The sequence below is a fragment of the Grammomys surdaster genome, unplaced genomic scaffold (genome assembly GCF_004785775.1).
Source record: "Grammomys surdaster isolate TR1022 unplaced genomic scaffold, NIH_TR_1.0 125429, whole genome shotgun sequence".
Lineage (NCBI taxonomy): Eukaryota > Metazoa > Chordata > Mammalia > Rodentia > Muridae > Grammomys > Grammomys surdaster.
The window spans coordinates 1158687-1167861 of record NW_021620296.1 but is presented as its reverse complement, the minus strand read 5'-3'; the positions used below and the strand labels follow the sequence as shown (position 1 = coordinate 1167861).

Here is a 9175-nt window from a genome sequence, read left to right as displayed (position 1 = left end):
TGGGTTGTTCCATGTGTACTCTTTGGTTGGTAGTTTAGTCCCTGGGAGCTCTGGGAGATCTGGTTGGTTGATATTGTTGTTCTTACTATGGAGTTGCAAACCCCTTCACTTCCTTCAGTCATTTCTCTAACTCCTCCATTGGGGACCCAGTGCTCATTCCAATGGTTGGCTGTGAGCACCCGCCTCTGTATTTGTCACGCTCTGGCAGAGCCTCTCAAGAGACAGCTATATCAGTCTCCTGTCAGCATGCACTTCTTGGCATCTGCAATAGTGTCTCGGTTTGGTGACTGCAGATGGGATGGAGCCCCAGGTAGGGCAGTCTCTGGATGGCCTTTCCTTCAGTCTCTATGCCACACCTTGTCTATTTCCTCCTGTAAGTATTTTGTCCCCCCTTCTAAGAAGGACCAAAGCATCTACACTTTGGTCTTCCTTCTTCTTGAGCTTCATATGGTCTGTGAATCGTATCTTGGGTATTCCAAGTTTTTGAGCTAGTATCCACTTATCAGTGAGTGCATACGTGTTTTGTGACTGGGTTACCTCACTCAGGTCCATCCATTTGCGTAAGAATTCATGAAGTCATGGGCTAAATAAAGGAAACATCATGTATGGCGTTTTCTTAAATGGAAACAAATGCTTCGAGTTCTGAATGACATTCTCATAATGACTGATCCTCAAACATTTGAGTCGTTACAGAATGACATACATGTAAGACATGGTACTTGGCGCCAGGATACAGGGCAGCTGAAGAGGGAAACTCTTTGGTTGACAAAGCCATGGTCAGACCCCTCAACAGACCAGGCAGGAAGCTGACCTCGGCAGGTGGCTCCTGCGGGCCTTGTAGGCCAGTGTGGGTGTGACTACAGGATCGTCACTTTCCCAAAAGTTACTGAGGACATTCCTGGCACCTGCTATGGAGCTCTCTGTAGGCACTAGAAGCAAAAGTAGCACCACTTAGAAGCCCTTTTCACAGATGCACACCAGAGGGAAAACAAGGAACCCCGCCCGCAAGGGTTGAACAGGAGGGACATTTGGCTGACAGATGAAGTGATATGACTGTGGGGCCCAATCCTAGCCCAAGGAGCACTGCTTATGAGCAAGGTCAAGAAGGCTAAAGCTATCCGGGCGGTGTGGTGCATGCCTTTAATCCCAGCACTTGGGAGGCAGAGGCAGGCGGATTTCTGAGTTCGAGGCCAGCCTGGTCTACAGAGTGAGTTCCAGGACAGCCAGGACTATACAGAGAAACCGTCTTGAAAAAACAAAAACCCAAAAGTCTAAACCTTTCTAAAGGTGGCTTGGCAGCGCCTGTGCTTTGGTGGATGGAGTACCCCTTTTTGAAGTGTTGAAGCAGGGCATGGGTCTAAAAACACCTTGCCATATGTTGGTAAATAATTCAACCCAACCCAATGTCCTTCAGCAGGCTTTCCCCCCAACTGCAGGAACAAAGCCAGGCAGAAGAACAGGAATCCACCCAATACCTGGACATATATGGCCCTGCAGAGGCCAGAGACCTTATGTATAGAAGAACTGTGAAGAGGGAGAAGCCGTAGCACGGGTGCGGCACTAAGGCCTGTGCTTAAGGCTGATGAGACATACAAAAGGAACAACCCACATGCAAATCTGGCATGTCAGGAATCAAGCCAGCTATAGAGGAAGACAGGCTGCTACCTCAGACCTGGCCACGGTTTTAGGTGCAGGTTTTAGACAACTCAGAAGATCAGTGTATAAAAGAAAAACTTCCACCTAGAACAGGACTGAGGATAACGGCTTGATTTTCTGTTGACTGCTACCAAAAAGAGCAATCACGTCTCACTACTGTAGGGTGGCACCACGGACGGAGGAGAGGAGACGTTAGGGTTCCGAGGTGTCTCCGAGGCAGAAGCTTTAGTGATAGGCATTTCCTGAAAGGAAAGGCTTAGGGTAGACTCCACTTTGTCTTGAAGAGTTTCTGTTTCTGTGTCTCCTCCATCCCACAGTGAGGGTAGTTTGGGTTCTTTTTCAACCAAACCAATTTAGATGCCCAACAGCAGCAGACTGCTGACACAAGGACAAGAAAGACCCTGACATCCTTCTGTTAACAGGCCCCATCTCTTCTGCCTTCCCCACAACTTTACAGATCTGTTTCACAGACAGAGAGGAGGGACCAGAACGTCCTCACATTTATAGCTTGTGTTTTCCCCCACATTGTATATCTTGGCAGTTTAGAAGACAGTCCTCTGCATAGCTCTTCCAGTGACAACAGGCCTATGAGCAGCCAACCCCACACACATGACAAACCCTCTCCGACTCCAACTCCTTCAGGTTAAAGGAAACACTAACATTCAATATTCTATCTCTGTCTGATATAGTTACAGGCAGAGCGGGATCCTCTCAATAGAAGGAGATGCCAGATTTGCCTCCTGGTGGGTTCAGGACTTTGTTGTGTGAGCTAGGTCGCAGCCCCAGTATGGGCTCATGACTGTCAACTGTAGGTGTTGGCTCCAGTTTCTTTGTATGCTCTCCTCTGGGTGTGGAGCTGGTTGCAGCTTTCAGGTCAGACTTAGAGTCTTCACCTTCACACAGCAAAACATGATCCTTAGGGTTGTTTGGGTGAGCCAGAGGTGCAGTGGCAGTAACTGGGGTCCCAAATATGTCACTGGTCTTCCCACTGGGTGGATTCAGACGTCAAGTTTGCACAGGAGTTGATTCATTGAAGCTCCAACTTCCTTTGCCTCCTGGAGGATTTCTCTCTTGAATATGTTTTTAGGTTCTTCAGATGGTCCAAAACATTAGATGCCATCCTATTAGGCTTGCTTGAAGGAATACCTTCTTCTGGACTTCCAAAAAGATCGCTTGATTCTCCTCTGGGGGGTGGGGAGCTTCATGGATCTGTACCCCAACTTGCCAGCTTGGCCGACCACACCCTGGACCTTGTTGGCTTTTTGTTTCCATTTCCTTCCCTGAGAAAAGGGCAATGTGTGGGCTCACAGGCTTATGTCTTCCCCCTAACTGCACGGCACCCCCTCCTCCTGCTCCACTGAGTTGGCATTTAATGAGTCCAGTGTGGTGCTAATCTGTGTCAGTCATTCACAAGAAAGCATCGCACTTTGATGTGGATTTTGGGGGGGTGAGGTAAAGATTCAGTTTATCAATAGGCCGTAGTTATTATTAGAACTCAGATTTTGCTTTCTTTGACACTAGTAGTGTGTCTTCCTTGTCTTCATCCTTGTCTTAGGGTTCTCTAGAGTCACAGAACTTATGGGTAGTCTCTATATCGTAAGAGAATTTGTTAATGACTTACAGTCTGTAGTCCAACTCCCCAACAATGGTCAGCTGTGAATGGAAGTCCAAGGATCAAGTAGTTGCTCAGGCCCACAAGGCAAGCAGGCTGAGAATCTTGCTTCTTCCAATGTCCTTATGTAGGTCTCCAGCAGAAGGTGTGGCCCGGATTAAAGGTGTGTATCAACACGCCTGGATCTGGGACTTTCTTTGTCCCAGATGACCTTGAACTCCGAGATCTTCTTGCCTTAGTCTCCTGGGATTCATAGCGACTATGCCTCAAGATCTGCAAGCCAAGATCCAGGTCAGAAACTTGTATCTCCCAGCCTCAAGATCAGGATCCCAGGTGAGCCTTCCAATTCTGGATTGTAGTTCATTCCAGATACAGTCAAGTTGACAACCAGGGATAACTACCATAACCCACATCATCAGCTTCATCATCATCAGGATAATCTACCAGACCCATGAGTCCTTCCTTTGTGGTAATAGCTGCCATCTGAGATGTACCCTTAGGGATAGATCCAGGAGAGCCTGGGGACCCTGGTGATCCTGGAGAAAACAGGCAGGCTTGTTGCAGATGACTGGCTGGTGAGGTTAGTCTTTGTCCTACTTGACAGGAAAAGTTTGAAACTTGGTACCCCATTTTTAATAGGGCTATTTGGTCCTTTGGAGTCTAACTTCTAGAGTTCTTTGTATATATTGGATATTAGCCCTCTATCAGATGTAGGATTGGTAACAATCTTTTTGCAGTCTGTTGGTTGCTGTTTTGTCCTATTAACAGTGTCCTTTGCCTTACAGAAGCTTTGCAATTTTATGAGGTCCTAATTGTCAATTGTTGATCTTAGCCATTGGCGTTCCATTCAGGAAATTTTCCCCTGTGCCCATGTGTTTGAGGCTTTTCCCCACTTTCTCTTTTATTAGTTTCAGTGTATCTCGTTTTATGTGGAGGTCCTTGATCTACTTGGACTTGAGCTTTGTACAAGGAGATAAGAATGGGTCAATTTGCATTCTTCAACATGTTGACTGCCAGTTGAACCAGCACCATTTGTTGAAAATTCTGTCTTTTTTTTTCCGATGGATGGTTTTAGCTCCTTTGTCAAAGATCAAGTGACCATAGGTGTGTGGATTCATTTCTGGGCCTTCAATTCTATTCCATTGATTTACCTGCCTGTCTCTGTACCAATACCATGCAGTTTTTAATCACTATTAAAACAATGTCTCTATAATGAGGTATTAAAAGCTGCACCATCATGCATTCATATATAAGAACTGGCAGCCAAACTTTCTTCATTGAAAGTAAGGAACTTGGTATTAATTTTAGAGAAAATGGCTTGTTTATATTGTTAAAAATTGGTTTTGCTTTCCAAAATTATGACTATGTCCTTATATTACAAAAGAAACTTAAAGCCGGGCGGTGGTGACGCACGCTTTTAATCCCAGCACTTGGGAAGCAGAGACAGGCAGATTTCTGAGTTCAAGGCTAGCCTGGTCTACAGAGTGAGATCCAGGACAGCCAGGGCTACACAGAAAAACCCTGTCTCGAAAAACCAAAAGAAAAAAAAAAGAAAAGAAAAAAAGAAACTTAAAAATTACAAGGTATTGTGGAATGGATTCATGGAACTTTAAAACAATATTTTTATAAAATAAGAAAGGAGGAATTATGTCCCTATACACCACAAATTTATTTAAATTTTTAAAAATTTGGAAGCCAAGGAACTTCCTGCTGAGTAGTATAGTGTCTATGGCACTCTATAACTAGGCATACTTATGCATAGGTGAAAAGGAAGGATCCACTTACTGGCATATGGCATGATCCCAATCAGGTATTAATATGGGGAAGAGGGCATGTTTGTGTTTTTTTTTTTTTTTCTGCAGGATGCTGAAGGAGCATGGTGGCTGCCAGAGTGATTGGTGAGACATGCTGATGCCAGGACAAAGAATGATGCCAACCTGTGAGCTTGCTGAGTGCCCTGACAATAGTGACTAGGAAGCTGTATTGGACATATGTTCCTTACCTACCACTGATACATGCAGCAGTGTGGTCCAGACTGGAGATTCTCATGCTTGGATCTCCCTGGACAGAGGAGCCAACTTACAATAAGACCATGACCTTCAGTGCATTTAATGATGGGATTCCTGTTTACTTTGTAAAGAATATAGTATGGGTATATTTCTGTACTTCCTTAAAATTGGAATCTTTTATTAATTGTTCATGTTAAAAATTTGTTTCTTCTACAGTATTTACCACTTTCTAATTGTGTTAATGTATTGAAATCTGACATGTCTGTTAGGGTGGTCTATCAACCAGCTTTTGTATTATTGACTGTGAGTATTACAGGACCTTGGTATTCTGAAAAAGACTTGCAAAATACTGGAAGAAGTGAGTCAGACTTTAAGCTTAATCAAGAGGGTAATGGGCTTGATAATTGATGGCATAATAGCTTTCATGATATTAATTGCTAGCACCATGCTTCTGCAATTGCTTTGTCACAAGAAGTTAAGATGGCTACTTTTGTTAATCATTTAGCAAAAAAAAAAAAAAAAAAGTTACTAATTCTCTGAGTATTCAAGAAGATTCAGACAGACATCTAGAACAACAAATTGAAGCTCTTACTGATACTATTCCAACCATTGGAGAGGAGGTTCAGAGTTGAAGAATAAGTCATCCTGAGTGTCATACTAAATATCAATGGAAAATTCAAAGACTTGCAGGGTATTTGACATAATTCTAACACCTCTCTGGATAGTTTAATTCTGCATAAGAAGATCATGAATTTAAGAAATACAAAGCTTAAAGTAAACTCAGCCCTGGAATGAATGGCATTGCTTTAATATTGGAATCCTGATTCATGGCTTAAGAGCACTGTTTCCTTCATGATCAAGCTTCGAGATGGCACAGACAGCTTGATCATGTTGGCGCTCCTTGTCCTGGGAATAATTTTATTCCTGCCCATTGTGATAAAATTTGCCTTTAACAACATCAACATGTTGGCAGCCAAAATACATGGCTCAAATCTAAAAATGGATCCCCAGACAGAGTTATTAATCTAACAAGCTAGCAGCCAAAGACCGGTAATTTTCTGTACAATGCCTTACCAGCCTAAGAGATAATTAGATTGTTTTTGAAAATGTGAATTCCAAGACAGGTAAGGAAGGCATTCTTGTCAGAATCACCTAAGATAGGTGCAGTCTTGTTTATGAAATAAAAAAAGGGGGATATGTTGAGCTTTTGGTGCCACTTCTAGAAATTTGGCATTTGTCTCTGGGCTCAGACAAGGAAGTGGGCTCAGATAAGAGTATTAGAAACAGTGACCATGGGGCTTTGCTGAGTTACTACCTTATGTGATCTCTTGCTTACCACTTTACTTAACTACAACCTTGTGTGGTCCTTTTGCTCACTACTCTGCTTGATTACTATCTTGTGTGATCTCCTTGATTACGGCTTCGCTTCATTACTTTGTCTTTGATCTAAGAACTGACCATGGTTTTTGGATGTACCTAGAATGACATAAAAGCAGGCTGGGCAGAATAAAGCTGCTTCAGCCTCAGGATGGCCTGGAGTCATGTTATAATTTTGTGTAACTTTTTCTTTTTCAATCCTCACTCCGTCGCTTGAGCCCCTGTTGACTGACTGAGCTGACTTGGTCAGGCTGGAGACAGGGAAACTGAACACTGTTCTATCTATTTTGCTAAGCTCCTGGAAAGAGAAATGATTGCCCAAGTCCCCTGGGAAGGTCAGGGGGAGGAGGTGAGTGGTGACTATGGATGCTCCCAGATGTTCCCAAGAGCCAGAGCAGAGCTCACCCTCAGAATTCACACCTATGCAGCCTGCCTTTGCTGGTGTTCTCAGCCCACTGGGCTGCAACTGGCCCACAAGTTAGTCAAGGGCAGGGCCAGGTCCGCCTTGTTTCAAGCACCCAATAGGTGCTTGATGGATGCCTGTGAAGCACTGAGCACCCAGTAGGTGCTTGATGGACGCTTGTGAAGCACTGAGCCTCTCCTCCTCCTTTCCAGCTGCACCTTTCAGTCTGAGACTTTATAGCCTCTGTTCTCCTGCTGACCACATTGTCCACTCAGCCTGGCTCTCTCCTGCTGCTCCAGACCAAGCTTCCAGCATCCAGCTGTACCTGCCTGACTGAACCTTGACCCTCCTGGAGCCTGCCCACCAGCCGATCTGCGAGCCCCTCTCTGTAGGTTCTTAATCCACATCTAGCACACAGTAGATGCTTTGGACTTTCTGAACAAGGTATTTTGACCTTCCTACACCCAAGCCATCCACAGCCAGGTGAGAGGAGACGAAAGCTAGGGGCCAGAACATCCCCCACCCCCACCCCCACCCACTCCTCCTGTGAACTCGACTCCCTGGGCTCAGCCCCTCCCCCCACATGCAGAGTGAAGCATACTCCACGCCTGAACCATGTGGGGGGGTCTCCTCTCCCCTCACCAGAGAGGCCCAAAGGAAATATGTTTGTTCTTTCTTGAAAATGGAAAATCGTGAGTCACTAGAAAGGGTAGAGAGGGTCACCTGGGCTGAGGGACTCATCTGTGTCAGAAGTTTTCCCAGTGCTAGAGGAAAATTGTGGTGATGGGTGCCCCAAGGGTATCACCAAGCCAAGAGAGGGAAGTGATTTAGTCTAGGTCCCCTAGGCTACACTTCAACTCTGGGAGGGTCTTCCCAGACCCATCCAAGGCTGCCCCATCTCCTGGGTGACTGTGCCTGTCCCTAGGGACAGAGCCATAGCTGGAGACATCTTCCCCTGCCCAAGTACACACTGAGCCTAGGGACACCGCCTCACTGTAGTGGGGTCTCTTTGGCCCCTTATCACTCCCACAGGCCTAGAAGCAGAGGCCAGGAACTCCCACACCTTTCTTTTTTCCTTCTTACAGCTTCTGGTAGCCCAGGCTGGCCTCAAACTTGCTATGGGTTATGAATGATCTTGAACACCCAATCCTCCTACCTCTGGCTCCAAAGTGCTGGGATGCCCTGTGTATGGAACCCTGGGCTTCAGGCATGGTGGGTGAGAATCTACCAATCACCGCAGCCACAGTTTCAGTTTCCCACCTTTCTTCTTTATTTTATTTATTTATTTATTTATTTATTTCATATGAGTACACTGTCACTATCTTCAGACACCAGAAGAGGGCATCAGATTCCATTACAGATGGTTTGGGCCACCATGTGGTTGCTGGGATTTGAACTCAGGACCTCGGGAAGAGCAGTCAGTGCTCTTAACCATTGAGCCATCTCTCCTTTTTTCTTTATAATTTATTTATCTTAATACTTTTTAGTTGGATGTGTGGGGCAGGGTATCAGGTTGTCACTCCTCAAAAGAGTACATCTCTCCAGGCCTCTGGAAGTGGGAAGTCAGTTATGTCAAATGATGTTTTGCTGGGGCACACAGGTGAAAGGATGTTTTGCTGTAGCAGACACATGAAAAGACATGTGATGAAGGAATATAAATATGACCCCACAGACAGTGGGAGCTCGAGTATTCATTTGCTTTGCCTGACTCTTCACTAAAAACACACATTCCGCCTTACATTGCATTGCTGAGCCCCACTCGTGGTGATGCCAGAGGGAAACTCACCAAAGAACTTCTCCTGGCGTTCCTGCAGCTTCTTGACACTTCCAAGGCCTCTGGCTGGTTGGCTAGCCTTGCAGTTTCTTCAGGATTGAACCTCAGCTGCTGGCTGATGTTTGGTGTTTGCTAAGGGACTGAACTGCTGATACCCTGACAACAAAGATTCAGCTTCCTCCCAAGAAATATTTCTAAACAGGCCCACTTCCCTCATGTCCTAATAACTTTTCTCTTTCACTTCTGCTGAGTGGTGGACTAGAGGAGAGGTTGACTGCCTATTAAAATAAGACTGTGAAGATTTTTTTTGTTTTTCGAGACAGGGTTTCTTTTTTTTTTTTTTG

The 9175-nt window shown here is 45.1% G+C and overlaps 1 pseudogene; it reads right to left on the bottom strand.

Annotated features, from left to right (window-relative positions):
* Nucleotides 1-2367: 2367 nt before the first annotated feature.
* LOC114637847 overlaps nt 2368-9175 on the bottom strand; it is a 16586-nt pseudogene continuing 9778 nt past the window's right edge.